Source organism: Passer montanus, unplaced genomic scaffold, assembly GCF_014805655.1.
Source record: "Passer montanus isolate IOZ18808 unplaced genomic scaffold, ASM1480565v1 scaffold40, whole genome shotgun sequence".
NCBI classification, from domain to species: Eukaryota; Metazoa; Chordata; class Aves; order Passeriformes; family Passeridae; genus Passer; species Passer montanus.
Window position 1 is genome coordinate 7,545,555 of NW_024368819.1, and position 17,055 is coordinate 7,562,609.

Consider the following 17,055-nt stretch of genomic DNA (forward strand, 5'->3'; position numbering starts at 1 on the left):
TATTGAAGTAGTTTTTATATATTTTTAATATATTTAGCTTTAAGTCACGAGGAAATTCATGTAGAAAACTTTTGAAGGAAAATATAATATTGTGATATTTTTACATAAGGTGTAATTGTGAAAGGTATTATTAGATAGGTGAAATAACAACTGTTATTAAATGAGTGGGCTCCTGCTTTCACATGTACTTAAAAATGTAATGTAAAACTGATAGTAACTAAAGTATTGTTGGAAGAAGTTGGTTCAGCAAGACTTCTGGCACCTTTTGTTCCTTGTCTGATACTTTCTTGAATTGAACATTTTTTTCCTTTACTGATGAAATGTTTGTTAACTTTCATAGCTCTTCCTTTCCTATCATAAATTAAAAGGCTTAGGGAGGAGTTGCTCCCTTGAGCTACTTCTAAGTTCCGAAAGTTTTGGCACAGCCCACTTTTAATGTTCAGTAACTTTCTAAAGAATACGAGCTTTCTGAGAGACCTGCAGCAGCTTCATCCTGTAACGTTGGGATTGCATTCACTGTTCCAAAGAGGAGTGGCCTTTCAATTTGGCACAGAGACAGTGTGGTCTGATCAGTGTTGTCAAGTCGTTGCTGCTCACAAGTTATTGGAATGAGGAGTTAGCCAAGAAAAGTTGCTATGGTAAAGGATTGTTTTGATTAAAAAAAAAATAGGGAGGAGGGCAGCACAGACCTACCACCAAGAATAACTCTGTTGTGATGTTTTATTATGAATCAAAATAAAGTTAATACTGTGTTAGTAAAATGACAGTTCTGAAGTGGTGATGTAGGGCTGAAAACAGATTAAGGTGAAAAGAAATGAAAGAAATTGCCTTGGGAATTAATAAAGAAAGGATGGAAGATTTAATTTTTTAGATCAGACCTATAATTAATTTTCAATTGGTAGTGACTAAGCTGTGTCATATGAATGGTAGTAGTTTAAAAGGGAGACAGTGGTGATGTAGGGCTGAAAACAGATTAAGGTGAAAAGAAATGAAAGAAATTGCCTTGGGAATTAATAAAGAAAGGATGGAAGATTTAATTTTTTAGATCAGACCTATAATTAATTTTCAATTGGTAGTGACTAAGCTGTGTCAGGTAGTAGTTTAAAAGGGAGACCAAACATTAGGGAAAAACCTAATGAAACTGTGACTGATTATGACATAGGTTTTGAGCCCCACAGAGTATTTTCTATGGCAATTTCAAGGCTTTATCCTATGCATTATTTAAATTAATTTTCAGGTAAACCAGATTGGCTTCATGCTAACATTGCAAATTTCTCACATGGTTAATGAAGTAATTGTCTTTGGGGTGGCTGGTCCCCTCCCCTCCACTCAAATTCACATAATAATGGTCAGATATGCAAACCATCCTGTCATCCCCTTGAATTCAGTGATGCTTGTGAACTTTACTGGACTAGGGAGTGCCCCGTATTTTGAAAACTTTTTCTCATGGGGTGGGGAGCCAAGTTTGACAGAGTGAGTGCTTGCTTGGAGATCTGTGCAAACCAGCATTCTTCCAATTTGCTGTCAGCAGCTTATAATCATGCACATCCTTATCAGATGCTGTGCTTCCAGACAAGAAAACACCCTGATGCTTTGCTATTTATTTTCCTTTTATTTTTCCCCCCTTTTTTTACTAAATTGTGCCAGCCCTCAACAGAGAGAGTGAGGAAGAGGGAGGAAGAGGGAGGAAGAGGTTTTTACTTTCGCTGGCACACTGCACGTAGTTCAGTGGGAGTCACTGCCCAGGTGAGACAACAAGGGATGGATCTTGTGAGACATTATGTCACATAATGGGGTGTGGGAATGAGAAAGGAAGCACCCAAGCCAGAGGAGGTTGGGCACTGGGATACATAGGGCCTTATGAAGACAGGCCCAGCTCTAGAATGGGCCAGAACTTGTGATGGAAAGGAACTTCTGCATTTCAGCTGCTGGAGACTAGGAAATTGGAACAAGAGTTTGGGCAGTGAACACAAGAGAAGTACTTTACCTGCCAAGAGTGTAATGTTTATTGTGATTGCTGCTGTAGGGGTGCTTAGACCAGTATCTACACAGCTGAACAAGACATAAATAAATTACCCTTAATACCCTGCTCTTACACAATGCTTTCCACCCATAGATTTCAAAGTTCTTTCCAAAGAAGCCTGAAATTATTCATACTTTTCTGAGGGGGAAGCTGTGGTAGAAGACAAGGGAATGGCTTCATGGTTACCCAGCAAAGCAGGGTAATACAGCTGGGACAAGGGCACAGTTCTCCCAAAAATGCCAGTGTGCAACTATGCACGTGAGAAACGTGCCTTTCCGTATGTGCTGGTGTCCTGCTCTCTATAAAGGGTTTTCCTGGTACTAAGAATGTGTTTCTTAATATTTCAAGGTAAATAATAAAAAATACTGCTAATCTAATAACTAGCATAGGCAGATTTCATGGTTGAGCATAGAATTAAATTAATGATCTTCACAGTTCTTAAGAACTTGACCAAAAAGTAGAATCCACTTTGCCTTTTCATTCTGTGTATTCATGTGATTCTCTAATAACATCTGTAGGAGACCATTGATAGCCTGTGATCTGTCCTTTCACCTTTGCAGTAAATTACTGTTTTGATTTTTTTGCCTAAATTGTTTGATGGGTGATACAGGACTGTTGTCTTTAGTAAATTATTAATGGTAATGTTGCAGGCTCAAAAGCTCAAACCCATCCTCTTTCAATGGAACAGCAAAATTTGTGGCTAATAAGTAGGTTGCAACCTTTATTTTTCCAGTGGGCTAAAACCACATCCACGAAGGCCACTCCTTCTGAATGTGAAATGATTCAAAATGCCTTTGGCTGTTTCTCCAGGCCATAGAAAATAGTTTAAGTATAGGGCCATACACCAAGGCAACCAGAGATGAAAAAGCTATGAAAAATTTGCAGTGAAACATTCCTGGAGTCATCCTTCTAGCAGAAATTATGTGCAACAAAAGGAGAATTGATGTTAATAATTCATTCAGCTTTAGAAAGGACTTACTATGTTTTCCTTGATTGAAATGATAGCTAAATGATGTCTGTCCAAGATTTTGTGTGCCCAGTGGGGAAGAGGTAACCTTGATCTGCCTAGAACCTCTAGTAAATCCATGACTGCCTTAACACATCATTAACAGAACAGTTTAATACATACAGTATTAAAATGATCATATCCTTTGAAAGTCAGCCAAACAACACAGAAACTCATTTCCAGAACTGACTTCTACCTCTTTATTGTTGCCCTCCTTGTTCTCTTCAAAAACCACGTGGGGAGAGAAAGTCCTGAATTCTTAACTTTTTGCCTGAAATCAGGAGCAAATTTCCAAGCTACTCTGCATGTCTTAATTTTAAGCTGATATACTCTGTTCCTTTTTTCTCTAGGTGTTGTTTCAATATGTTTATGTACTTTGTCACACGTCCAGTCCAAGGTGTGGAGAAAAATCTTCTTGCACCCTTGGGCTGTGCCTCAACCGTTCAGTTTGGAGCTTTCCATGGGCTTAGCACTGATCAGTTGTTGAAGACAGTGCAGGGCTAAAAACTGGGGGAGTCCTGAATGAAATATTCCCCAAGAGTCCTCAGAGACATGAGCAGGCAGGGCGTAATCCACATTCCTGGGGCAAGGAAAAGGCACAGGTGCTGTCAGTGAGGAGTTTGGGGAGCAGCCCCACCATTAGGAGTGCCAGCAGGGTGAATGGATTAAAACTGCTTCAAGAGTGCTGATGGCCACTGCTGGGCCAGGGCTGGTGCTTCTGGAGTCTTCTCTTCTTCAGCATCCCTGGCTCCTGCAGTCTCTTACGCAGAGTCTGTCAGCAGCTGTGCCTGCACGCGTGAAGCCAGGCAAGGCTGGGGCTGAATGCAGCTGGTGGCAGCAGCTTGGATGGGAATGAATTATACCTGTCTGAGAAGTCTATGAGTTGCTGTCAGATCATTGGTTCTGTTTTCCTTGTCTGTCTTCATTTTGCAAAATGGCAGGTGAAGACCTGAACTGAAAGGCTATTAAGAATCAAGTTCTTTAATGCTTTTTTGGCCACACATTGAGAAAGAGAGAGGAAACTATTTACTGAGGAATTTCATTTGAAACCTGGAAAACTTATTGCCAAAACACAAATGAAATGAGCACTCTGTCACAGTCTTTAGGAAACAGTGCATTTCATTTTATGTTAGAAGCAGCTGGTTATTGCTGGTTGGTGATAAGGCAGAGGATGGCAGTGGAGGGGTCACCCTTCCACAGAGCCATTTACCAAGCTCTGATCTAAAGGCAATCTTTAAAAATAAATGAAAAGGGGATGCAGTCTGTATGAATTCAGAGATGACCTAGCACACAGTTTAAAGATGCTTAAAAGAGGAGAATTCATTGTGTGTGTGGGATGCTGGAGAGCTGCCCTGTGTTTGGATATGCAAAATAAAGATCTGTTTTGTAAAGGAGCTGAGCACCTGGAACTTTCTTTTGGCATTAGCCTACTAGTCAGATAAAACAGAAAAATTCTAATCTAATCAATCTATTAAATAATTGTTTTTCAATGAGAAAGAAGCTAAAAAAATCCTAGTAACGAAGCTCTCCAATCAATACCTTTGCGTAAGTGGTGTGTGAGTACAGAATGCTAAATTGAGGCTGATATTTGTTTATATACAGAATGTACACACCCACACATATGCCTTCTCCCACCCATATCTATACTAGAAAAGACAGGATAGCTGATGAATGAGCCAAGAAAAATGGGTTTTCTTGGATGATACCTTTTTAGAACTGGCTTCTCCACAGAATTCAAAAAATGTGTTTGAAATTAGAGGACAGTTTATAGAGGATATAAAAAAGTAGATGGAAGAAGAAATCACTTAGAGAAATGCTAATCTCCTCCTCCACAAACTGCCCTTTGCTATGACCCTGACCTTTATTTCTGTCAGTTGAAAAGATCCTGAAACATTTGTTGTGATATTTTGAGAATAGACAGGTACAGATAGAGCTATATGCTGGCTACTCTGACTCATTCCTTCCCTACAGATGAAGGTGTAAGGAAAAATCTATCTAAACATGCATACAGACACATTATTTGTCATGCACTAAGGCATGTGTGTTTAAATTAAAACAGTCCCTCAAAGTTATTAATTTTTATTAGTGCAACACTGACCTCTCAAACACGAAATACATAAGTAGTGATTTCAGTAATCCTCATACTTGCATATTTTCTTACTGCCTAATTACTTAACTTCTATACTGCCTGTGCTCACATGGACACCCTCTTTGCTGAGCGCGTTTGTTCTGCCGTAGATATCCCGCTTGTCTACACCGAACGTGGTTTCACACATGAGAGAGACTGTGAGACATGGAGCTGTGAAAACAGTTCCTACTGTTATTAATGCTAACTGTTACCATGCCTGCCACTGCCAAGTGCTGTGCAGCAATTACAGCGAACTACTTAATATAGTGGCCAGCGGGAGAGGAGGAGACTCTGCCTTAGTGGCATAGTCAAATGCAGCAGCTGTTTTAGGGATAAAAACATGCACACAGCTGGCTTCTGGGCAGTTGCTTTTGTTCGCTGAAACACTCGCTGCAACTACACATAAGAAAAGCATGAATTTCACATTCTTGGCATTATAGTTGAAGATCTCGTGTTGATTTTTTTGGAGAGTGAGTTTCTGTCATGCACTCCAAGTTTTTATTGTATGAACATCAAACAATGTATGTGTTCCTTAAACTCATGTTCTGAAAGACTTTGGAATCTATCCCTCTTTCCTTTGTGATAATCTCAGGATGTAACCAAAACTCTTTTGAATAAGAAGGTAACTTGGAAAGGATATATTGACCTAGTCCAGTGCGTACTGGCTGCTACCCCTTTGTGAATAAGGCTCCTTTCAGTTGTGTTGCTGTTTGTTCACCTGAAACTGCTGCTTATCTGTGCAAAAGTAAGCCACTCTGTTTAAACAAATGACGGAAAACATAAAATCAATTTAGTATCCTGTACAGAACACTGGGGGATTTTTGCAGTGTTATCAAGTTTATGCCATATCAGTAATTTGAAATTTGAAATTGGCTGTTGAGCCAATAGCACTTATTTTAGCAAGAATAAGCCCTGTGATAATTTTTGATGTGATTATTTGGTTTACTGTAAAGCCACATTATACTTTGTCTAATGGTTTCTTTTCTTGAGTTCAGGGTTAGATTTCAGTATTTCATTCCTACTTTGCATGACCAGAAATGACACATCACACATGTGACACATGTGACAAAGCAACCAAAAGCCGAACTCATACTTGCAATTTTATAAACCATTAAGAAGTGATTGTAGCCTCCTCCTAATTTGCTGTGTTTCTGCAGTTAACAATCTTACTTATTATAATTAAAAGATGGGTTTCATAAGCTAATTTAAAGCTGAAATGTGACTTGTCTTCTGTGTGTCACACAGAAGAATGTACTATCTCTTAAAAGTTAATTTATCTTGCTTCTTGGAATTGCTTTGCAGCTATGCTGCAGAGATAACATAACAGTGTCAAACGCCTTCTCTTTTCAAAAGCCAGCAAGCAAACAGCTGTGAGTGATTCCCCAAACCATCATTCATCATGCAATGTTCAGAAAGTCACAAGTGGAGATGCAAATATCTCACTCCCATCCAGGGCTGCCCTACATATGTAGGACAATTGACTTGCAATAGCAATTGGAAAACAGGAGCTTCTGCAGTTGTGTGCTTATTTGCAGTCAGTGTAAACTCAGAATCTCAGAACAAGCCAATAGCTCACAAATACAGCAAAAATGTGGCTTTATGATGCATATTATCAGGTTTTGTCTTTTTACACAGAAAATCCCTCCCTTTTCCTCCATCCCTATATTCTCCTCAAGCCAAGCTGATTAGAAACAGCCTGTACTAATATCTTAGAACACACACACTCAAGTGATAAGATCTTGGTCAGAGAGATTGACATTGATTAATTAGTGCTCTTGAGGTCACATGCTTAAAGGAAAAATGTTGATATTTTGAATATTATTTTAGTAGATTCTGATGTTTTATAAATGAAACACAATTTAAAAATCTGAGTTTCAGTAACATAAAATATAGCACAATGAAAAATCCACATGCTGTGATTTTACCAGGAGTGAAAACTTACTTTTGCTCTGGAGAGTACAGAGATTTCTCATAGTTCAAATAATACAAAAAAGGAGTGCTTTACTGGCATTTTTAGGTCATGTTTCAATACATACTGAAATATTCTCTTTTATTGCAGAGTTGCTCCAGATTGAATTATTTTCATATTTTTTCCAGCAAATTCTTTAATGGAGGTTTGAACTCTCATTAGAGCGATGATTTATTTTCCCCTTTTGGTTGTGTATAGCTTCTGGAGCTGTGTGGCTATATTGGGAGCTAACTGGGTGGCAGATGTAGAGAGGTATAATTAATACAAACCAAATGCACATCCACTGTAAGAATTATATTTGCACTTAATCGAATATGTATTCAGAGCACGAGTGTGGGGATGACTTCTTACTCTTTCACCTTCAGAGTTTAAAAAGTTCACTATGCAGGAAAAATACAACAGTGAATATACAACTCAGTAACATAAATGAAGGAGAATCTGCTTTCTTTTTTGCACGTAAAGTGTTGGGGTTTTTTTTCCAAAAAGAAAGAAGGTGGCTGGTATTATGAGTGCTGCTATGTGTGGCTGTAGCAACTTCCCAAGTGAGTCATCGGCTGTGTTTGGATCCAGACTTTCAATTTCACTGCACAGACACCACTGACTTAAAGGAAAGGATTTCCTATGTTAGTTGGCAGAAACGATAGGTTTTTATAGTCTAAGGATCATCTACTTGAGAAAAAGAGCTAACACTGAGTTGCAGCTTCAGGAATTGCTTCACGGCTATGTTTGACAGAGCCTGTCCTGAGGTGCTGTGGCTGCTTGGTTCAAGGGACAAATGGATGGATTGGTTTCACCTCTCATTCTGCAAAAGATGCAGCCTCTGGCTCCCCATTTGCTCCTCAGTAATAAATGCTGGAAAGTGCATGGCATCACCACAAGGATCTGAAATACTCACACAATGCAGGATCCCCTGTGTCAGGTCCAGTATGAAGTGTTACCTGGACCTAAAATACAGAGTGAAAGGATCTTACCCCTGTCCTTAGAATTATGTATCTGGATGCCATTGGGCATATCATTAGATGCCTGTCTGCATTTTCCAACAACTTTTAGTTTAAATAAGCCCGTATTTCAACATCTTTTTCACCTGTGAAGAGAATCTAGAATCTAGAATCTAATGGTTAGAAGTCTAGCCATTACAGAAAGAATTAGTTCTTCTGTAAAGATTCTGAAATAGAGGAGAACTTGGTTACAGTTTCTTTTGACAGATATTGTAAAAGATTATCCTGGCTTACTTAAAAATAATATCAAACCTGTTTTGAAAAAGAAGCCTAGGTGGGTTCCCCCCCACCCCCCCATTTATACTGATTTTTCTGTAAGTGATTTTTTGTATGAAAAATCAAAATGGAACGAAAGATTGACATAAATGAAGATGCCATTCTTTTAATATGAAGATATCAGATGGCAAAAAATCCCAAGCCACTTTCTGAACAATTTTATTGAGCTTGGAACTATTCTGTTCATCTCAGTGGAGTCTTAGAAATTTCATGTTAATTTTGTTCTTTTTTTTTTCCTCTTTAAGAAAGGGTAGGATTGAGGATATGCACAATTTGTTGTGATTGATATCTCATTTTGGCTGTCAGTCAGCAGTGGGCTTTGCTCTCGGTGGAGGTCAGCTGTGAGAAGGCAGAATGCCCACAGGTACCCCCTCATTCTGGGCAGAGCTCGGCTATCATTTCCAAGCCTGGGGGCTCCTGGGTGTCTCCTGAGATAACTGTAATGAAATCTGGTCCCACATATTCTGTAGATGGACTCAAAATGAACCATAGCAGCTAGTTACAATTTTTTTGTTCGCTGCTCCTAGCTATATTCCTTGCTGATAGCCAGTGTCAGTAGATGTTCTCCTGCAATGTACTATGCAAACAGAAAATTACACAGTTAAATAGTCAAAAGTCAGGGTGTGAAAGCAGAGTGATACCTTCACTCAAATACCATTACCCCAGAGTTTTAGCCATTTCTTCATGCTTCTTAATCACACTAGGCTCAGAAGGATTAAAGGCACATTTCCCTTTGCATGGAAGTCTCATTGTGCTTTCTGTGACACAGGCTGATTAATCTCATTCAATTTATGGCTGTTTCCTTTGGGGACACATATCAGTGTCTGGGAGGGGAGAGTCCATCTGTGCCTATAGGGATCAATCACATGGGTGCAATTAGTCTATGACAGTTCATGGCCTCAGATCAGCTCTGTATGAGAGTGTTTTTCACAGCTGCCTCTGACTTGCTTGTATGAATTCAGAGTCACACGAGTTATTAAAAATTTCCTTGCAAAGTACAAGTTTTAGCTGCTGGACAGAAATAAGGGTTCATATGTCTCTTTCTGGGATATTTCTCCTAAGAGATTTTCATGGTGACAAGAACGCTTTTTCTCAGCTGCAAATGCAATCCACTTTTTAAGTGCAAGGTTTTTATAATCCTGGGCTAGGAACAAATTCATCAAAAATCTAGAATTATTTTCAATTCTTAAAATTACCATTTTACATATTGTAACAATGTTGATTTTTCTTTTCTTTTGAGAGGCTGAAAAAATAGCAAAAGCTATTTTTCACTTCACTTCTTAATAGTGTTTGAATGGATAGATACTTCAGACTTAAACTGTGCTATTATTGTCATGTATCACAGACTATTTTTATTCAAAATAAAATATTACTTACGCAGGCTAAATTTTGCCATATTATCACAGCTTTAGAGGGTGATTTGATGAATTTCAAGGGACCATTTTAGGCTGCTAGAATAGATTAATATGTGGTCTGACACAGTTTGGTCATTTTGATGTCCATGTATAAACAACTAAGATGACTAGGGACACAAGTCTGCCCTTAACCTTAAAATACAGGCTGTTTTCATTCTCCACACCAAAAAGTGCCAGATCTGTGGTATCAAAGCACACTGACTTACTTGCTGCATGTTCTGCTCTACGTTGTCATACTCTGTACTAAGGAAATAAAAATGTGTACTGGTCCTGTATATACTCTCTATGGTGCCCATATGCACCAGGTGTTGAAATCTTGTATCTTTTCTGTCTTGCACTGCAAGAGAGGTTTTCCATGTAAGATTGTTTCCAGAAAAAAATTAAGCCACGTGTCATACACTGATAAGACTTTTCCACATGGTTATACATGGAAGTGCTGCTCTGCTTCCTTGTCGCAGAATTTAATTAACTTCCACATCTGTGTCCACAGAAGCAGTTTGACCACTCTTGGTTAGTCACAACTCAAAACCCACGCAGAGCCTTGCAGCCCAGTGCAGGCTTGCCATAAGCCAGTATCTCTAGCATGCAGAGTCCAAGCTGTTTGAAGAAAAATGTTTGGTTTTTTTTTTTTCAACAGAAAAATATGAGGTGAAAACTCAAAGTTATACACACCATGCAGCAATTTTATTGCAAAGAAGTTCTTAGATGAGCATCCTGCGGTCTGTATCTGCCTACAAAGGGGTATGTGAATAGAAAATATATTAGCAATGTAAGCAAAAATAGCTGCAAACAAAATTATCTCTCAATGTGAAATGCTAGGAAAGTAAAAATACAGAACGCATTTCAAAAACTGAAGGTGTCTCCTGGTGCTCCTTCCAAACAGTGAAATAAAATTATTAAGAGAAATGTAGTAGGGATTTTTATTGTTAGTATTACTTTTTCCTTATTGCTATTATTACTTTTTTTTTATTAATAGACTTCAGTAAACTGATTAAAAAAGAAAAGCTACTAAAAAAGAAAATAAAGCTGTAGCCTTGAGTTATGTGAGAGCTGCAGGGAGTCAGGCCAGGTGTGTGGATGTTGGTGATGATGAGAAATAAGAGGGAACAGGGCTGCTCTTGCTCCTTTAGAACCCCACTCAAGGGCTGCATGTCTGTGTGAGGGCATCTCCTCTGCAGCTGCTCACCAGGAGTGTGGAAATCATGGGGCTGAATGGTTGAGGGAGAACCTTATGTCTTTCTCAACCAAAGTAACTTTTCTGTGGTATTTTGTTTAATGAATCAGTTATTTGCATTACTCAGCAGTGGTCTGAACTTGCATTGGCAAAACTTGCTTTGATTGACTTTGCTTTTAGTTCTCACTTGAACTACTCTCCTTTTTTGTCTCTAGAAGGCTGTATTGGGTTCATCATGCAAAGGGATGGAGGCTGCAACAAAAGGCAGAGAAGCATCAGTGAAAATAAATGGTGGGAAGTAAACTTTCCAGTGTATTTTGGCCCTGCCCAGTACTTCTGAGAGGAGAGGTCTTCCTCACTTCCAGGCTGGAGTGACTTCCTGTACTTCCTGTGACTTCCATTGGTGTAAAACGAATTACTACTGGCTGCTTGTATCTCTGCATAGCTGGTGAAAGACATATCAGGTTCTGAGTACTTTACATGTCTGCAGTGAGAGGTCTTCATTCATCCATATAATAGCTACATGCTTTGTCCTTATAAAGGTAGTTTAGCATTTTTGTCATTTGACACTATTGCCATTGAGCTACACAATTTTAAAATTTATTACTTCCACAATTTCATAATGCAGCAATTAGCTAAAAAGGAAAATAGATATTTCTGTTTAAGCATAAATAGGAAAAAATATACCTGAAAAAGTTTAATAACTTCTTTTCAGAAGCTTACCAGGGGTGATTTGGCCTTAAGGTTTAAAGTCTAAAATGCAGGGAAAAATTAAAAATATTATTTTGACAAAATAGTCTGCCTTTCCTATTTTCTCCCAGCTATGTATTTTTAACTTATATTTTACTGAATTCTCAGTTATGAAATTCATTCTACCTAACAATAGGCTTAGCAAGTAGATCAGTCTTTTTTCATATCCTATTGCTACTGCCGTATTCTAGGCAATTGTATAGATATTTTAATATGTTCAACAGGACATAAATTATCTTGGAGGACATTCATGGTTGTTTTGGGGTATGTACTGGAGCCAAAGCAGTATTGCTATGGAAAATCATTGAAACAGCGATGCCTCAAACTTGTAAGTCTCCATAGCAACTTAAAAAAATAATGACAGCTGTACCAAGAAATTTGCTAATAGAAGGCCTTAACACATTTGTCTAGACTCAGTCATACTTCATACTCATTATAACCTGTAGAAGGATTGTAAGAAAATGAAACGTAGGGGAAAAAATAGAGAATATCTGCTTTTCCTGGAATTTCACAGTGGCTTCATTTAAGTTACCTGACATTGTCTATGGGAAATATAACCATAACAGTGAAATTTAAAAATATTTAATAACATAGAATTATTTGATTTTAACTCATTTGATTCTAATACATACAGCATTTCATTTATTATGTGCTATATACACAGTGGAAATTTCTCAGTAATTAGCATAAAGCTAGATGTTCTGAAAACAAACAGGAAGATTCCCATGTTGATAATGTTAAAATTATTGGCTGTAAAAATGTTGAGAAAATGGAATGAAAAATGCAGCAGTGCGAGAGAGATTCTGTTTTAAAATGGCCTTGCTCAAGTTCAAATTGCAGGCCATGGATAAAAAACAAGAAGGATTCTGTAGGATCAAAGCACAAGAGAATTTGCTGGCTTTGGTCTGCTAGAAATGCACAAACACACTAGGGAATAAGAAAATTGGCTGTGCAACCATTAAGCTATAATATGTAGCAAGAACAAATATTTTTATGGGTTGGCATCCGTTCGAAAGACGTGATAAAACTTGCTTATTTTAAGGCAATGTTTGAATTTTTAAAATTTTATATATAACAATTTCCTAGATAAACAAGAATTGTTTCTAATGGGGCAGAACTTTATTCAAGACCTTATGAAGTGAAGAGTTAATCACAGAACTGAAAAAATAGATGAATCTGATTTTATCTGGATTACATTTTTATTGTGAGTTCTGCCAAGAATTCATAGTCTCAGGGGGTTGAAAAGGACAATTTAATAAAGCTGAAAGTAATATTGAGACAATCAACTGCAGAAAATGTAAACAGAAACATGAAAAAGATAATTGTCCATTGTTGAATAATATTTTAGTAGATGCCCAAATTGCACATTTCAGAATGATGTTGTTGCAGTGACTTGAGGAAAGAACAGTATGGGTCAAAGTAAAATGAAAAACATCTCTAAACTATAGTGAAACATGGGGAAAAAAGCTGGAACAATCATTGTAACAATTCTCTTGGATTTTAGGAAGTAGATAGTGGAATCAAAATGTTAGAGACAAGTATGTATGGTTATCAGATCTAAGAATGGAAAAGCAGAGAAAGGAGTTCCCAGTTTTACTGGGAATCCCGATAATATTATCGCTCCGTGACTGTATGATGATAGCAGAATTGACAAGAATCCATGAAAAGCAGAATCTCAGTCACTTGGAGTCTGCATTTGGGGAAAGCCAGATGGTAGAGTCATATGACATGATGATGCAGTCCTTTTAATTCTAACCAGTTATACAGCAGTTTGTTTAAGTTAGACATTTTGAAATATGCATCTCTAATTAACTTTCATCTGATAGTTTTAAAAGAACTAGCAAAAGACCCTCATAGGCATTTTATTTTGGTGATTACAGGGTTGAAACACAGGAATTTTCAAGTTGGGAAAAATTTAGTTTACCAATATTTAAAAATGAAAACAGGACTAACTCAGGAAATTAAGGCCTATCAAGATGAGGTTGCTTAAACACAATTAATGTCCATCAACATTAGTTTCACAAAAATTACATTTTTGTCAGACTAATTTGATCCCATCTTTTGACAAGATTACAAGTTCTTTTCAATCAGGATATTATTGTTGATGTAATAAAGTTTTTAAAGGACATGCTCTCACTCATGCCAGAAGACATTTTGTTAAGAAAATAAAGGAATAGAAAATCAACCTAACACATATGAATTTTATTAAAAATATAACTATACTTTAGTATAACTGCGAATAAGGAGCCATCATGGTGAGGATTTGGTCCTCATGAAGTTAATTTCCCTCACACCTTATCTCTCCTAATGAGACAAGAAAACATGACATTTTCTTCATGAAGGTTTCTTATACCACTAAAACTAGTGGAGGATTAAATGATAAATAAAACTGGTGAATGACAGAGCAATCTTTCTTTAAAAAATGGAACAAATTTTTTTTTTTGAAGCCTGTGCAGTGAGGAACAGTGTGAGCCATGCTTGTAGGATGGAAAAGACTGCATGCTGGGAAATAGGGACTGAAAGGGATTTGATTTTATAATGGATAATCAGATACACGTGGAGCTCCTGTGGCGTGCCACGGCCAAAGTGCTAAAATGATCATTGGACTATAATGAGGAGAATATGAATAAAAGCAGAGAGCTTGCATTATTCAGGTGAAGATTTACTGTGAGGGAAAAGGGAAAGTGCTACACAGACTGTAGCCTCCTGGCAAGGGAAGTCTGGGGCTTTGTGCTTCTGCTAGAGGAGAAAGGGAGGCACTGCACAGCTGCTCCCAAGTGCCACAGCTGGGGCCAGCAGCCTGCCACCACACTGCATCACTGCTCCTCCTGCCCTGTGGAAAAGGATTTTGCTCTTCTTTCTAATTTCTTTTTTTAAAATCATAATTATTTATTTGGTTTTCTTTTGAAATACTGTGAGGGAAAAGGGAAAGTGCTACACAGACTGTAGCCTCCTGGCAAGGGAAGTCTGGGGCTTTGTCCTTCTGCTAGAGGAGAAAGGGAGGCACTGCACAGCTGCTCCCAAGTGCCACAGCTGGGGCCAGCAGCCTGCCACCACGCTACATCACTGCTCCTCCTGCCCTGTGGAAAAGGATTTTCCTCTTCTTTCTAATTTCTTTTTTTTGATCATTATTATTTATTTGGTTTTCTTTTGAAAGAAGGGTTTGATGGCAACTCTGGTTGAGCTTAAAGGACTGGAAAATATCCTGAAAATGAGAGACTACTGTTCAAAGTCTTGACTTTCTAAAGAACAGAAAAATGGTACAAAGGCATCTCCAATTTCTCTGGAAAAGACTAGCAAATCCATTGACTGGAATTAGAAAAATTTAGCCTTGAAGTAATTTACCTCAGAGAAGGGAACTGACCACTGGAAAAACTTACTGTAGCCTGCAGTGGATTTTGTCTGTAGAGAAAATTGGAAACCATGATAAATTTCTATTCTGGCTTAGCTGCACTATTGGTCTGGATACAGAAATTTATTTAGGGGAGTCCTGAAAACATGTGATATAAGTCACATTAAATAATCAATAGAACCCTTCTGATATTAATATATTTCACAAAAAAAATGAAATGATCGTGTTATTTTGTTGCTATGTATAAGTCACATTAAATAATCAATAGAACCCTTCTGATATTAATATATTTCACAAAAAATGAAATGACCATTTTATTCTGTTGATATCATCTGCAATAAGGTCTTAGTGATGTCTTTTAGAAAATGTACTTTGCAAATAATTTTAATTTATGAGCTCAATAGCAGACATATAAGATATGAAATCTTGAAGTTCTCCACTGAGTAATAAATGACTGATTTTTCTGATTGACATAAAGAACAGAAATACACCTGGATCACAAATCTGGTCTTTTGTCTCCAAATAACCATGTTCAGAGACCCCTATTTCTGTCCACATACGAAGAGGAAATCACAAAGCACTGCAGCTCTAGAGGTTAATTCTGCAAGTGAGGAGGCTCTGTCCTGCTGTGGAATACAGCCCACAGCCCCAGCCTGCCCGTGGGCCACCCCTGTGCCCTTGCATGGGGTCATGCAGGACATGAGCTAGGGCTGGGCTTGGGGACAAGGGGAGGAGGTAATGAAGGGGCTGCAGTGAGGGCATAGATAGAGACTGCTGCCACTGCTATGATGTTAGGAAATCTTCTCTGTAGTTTCAGATTTCTTTATTTGTATAGTTTGCAAAGTTTTGGTTGTTTTATTTTTGGCCAGTTCTACTTTAAATTACATATTACCTCAAGCCATTTTGTTTCTTCTTTCTCGTTGCACCTGCTGGCGCCAGTTTCACCTCATTATACCCACTGGAATAATGTCACTGGCCTTTGAGCATTGGAGCTGATTCAGCCTCTGCCACCCTGCCCTTCCTGCTTGAAGTGATTCAGAGCCTGGCCTTCACATGTAGCCTTCACCAAGGAGTTAATAAAAAAAGGAAGAAAGCCTGCTATAACACACCAACACACCCTGCTTCTTGTATGGTCAGTCACTTGGTCTGTGTTGCAGGCATGCTGTCTGCACTATCAGTGAAATGACAAAAACTGTGCCTTCCTGTATGTTCTTTGCTGGCAAAAATTTCCAAGATGATCTATACAGTTTGTGAACAGCACCTCTGCCAAAAGAAAGAAAGGCTGAAGCGACTAGAGAACAGTATGGAGTGGATTTCAGTGGGCTAGGGAGTGGTGCCATGTTCCTTGGTAGAAAGAACTGCTGCAGGTTGCCCCTAGAAAGACCGACATCCCAGAAGACAAGAATTCTGTGCATGTAAATGGAGAAGAGCAGGTTTCCTGTCTTCTTCAGCCAACAGAGAGCATTCATGGTAGCTGAACCCCCAAGTCCCTTCAGAGTTTCCCTCAGAAAACACATCATATCTTTGTTTAATTCTCCAGATTTTAATTCCACCCCACCACTTTTTTTTTTCTTTTTTCTTTTTTTTTTTTCCTGAGATTAGTATCCACTGGCCTTCTGAAATATCTATACAGTTCTCCTGGGCTACCTTCTGCCTCAGATACATTTCTATAAAGGTGCAGCCTCAGCATTACTTCCCTTTTACATGTGTTTGAGTGTGTGTATGTACTATCTACATCTGGAATGAGGGGCTGTATTAAAAATAAAATAATTATAAAAAGAAAATGAAATGGCCTCACATGGAAAGCATTTGGAAAGGAAAATACCAGAGTAAAAATGGAAAAATAAGTACGTGTCAGGCCAGCTGCAGGTTAGGAGCAGCTCTCTGGGAAGCCAGTGGGATTTGCTGGTGCCCTGCAGGGGAAGGCAGAGACCAAGCGAGCACAGCTGCCCTGCAGCACTCTG

The 17,055-nt window shown here is 38.3% G+C and overlaps 1 long non-coding RNA gene across 1 annotated transcript in view; it reads left to right on the forward strand.

The window, feature by feature from the left end:
• The window catches only part of LOC120506921, a 28,463-nt gene extending 11,681 nt beyond the window's left edge, over positions 1-16,782 (forward strand). The window contains exons 2-4 of the long non-coding RNA XR_005628637.1: positions 10,453-10,556; positions 11,205-11,531; positions 16,031-16,782. This is a non-coding gene — a long non-coding RNA (uncharacterized LOC120506921). The remainder of the gene's footprint in view (positions 1-10,452; positions 10,557-11,204; positions 11,532-16,030) is intronic.
• Positions 16,783-17,055: the final 273 nt, after the last annotated feature.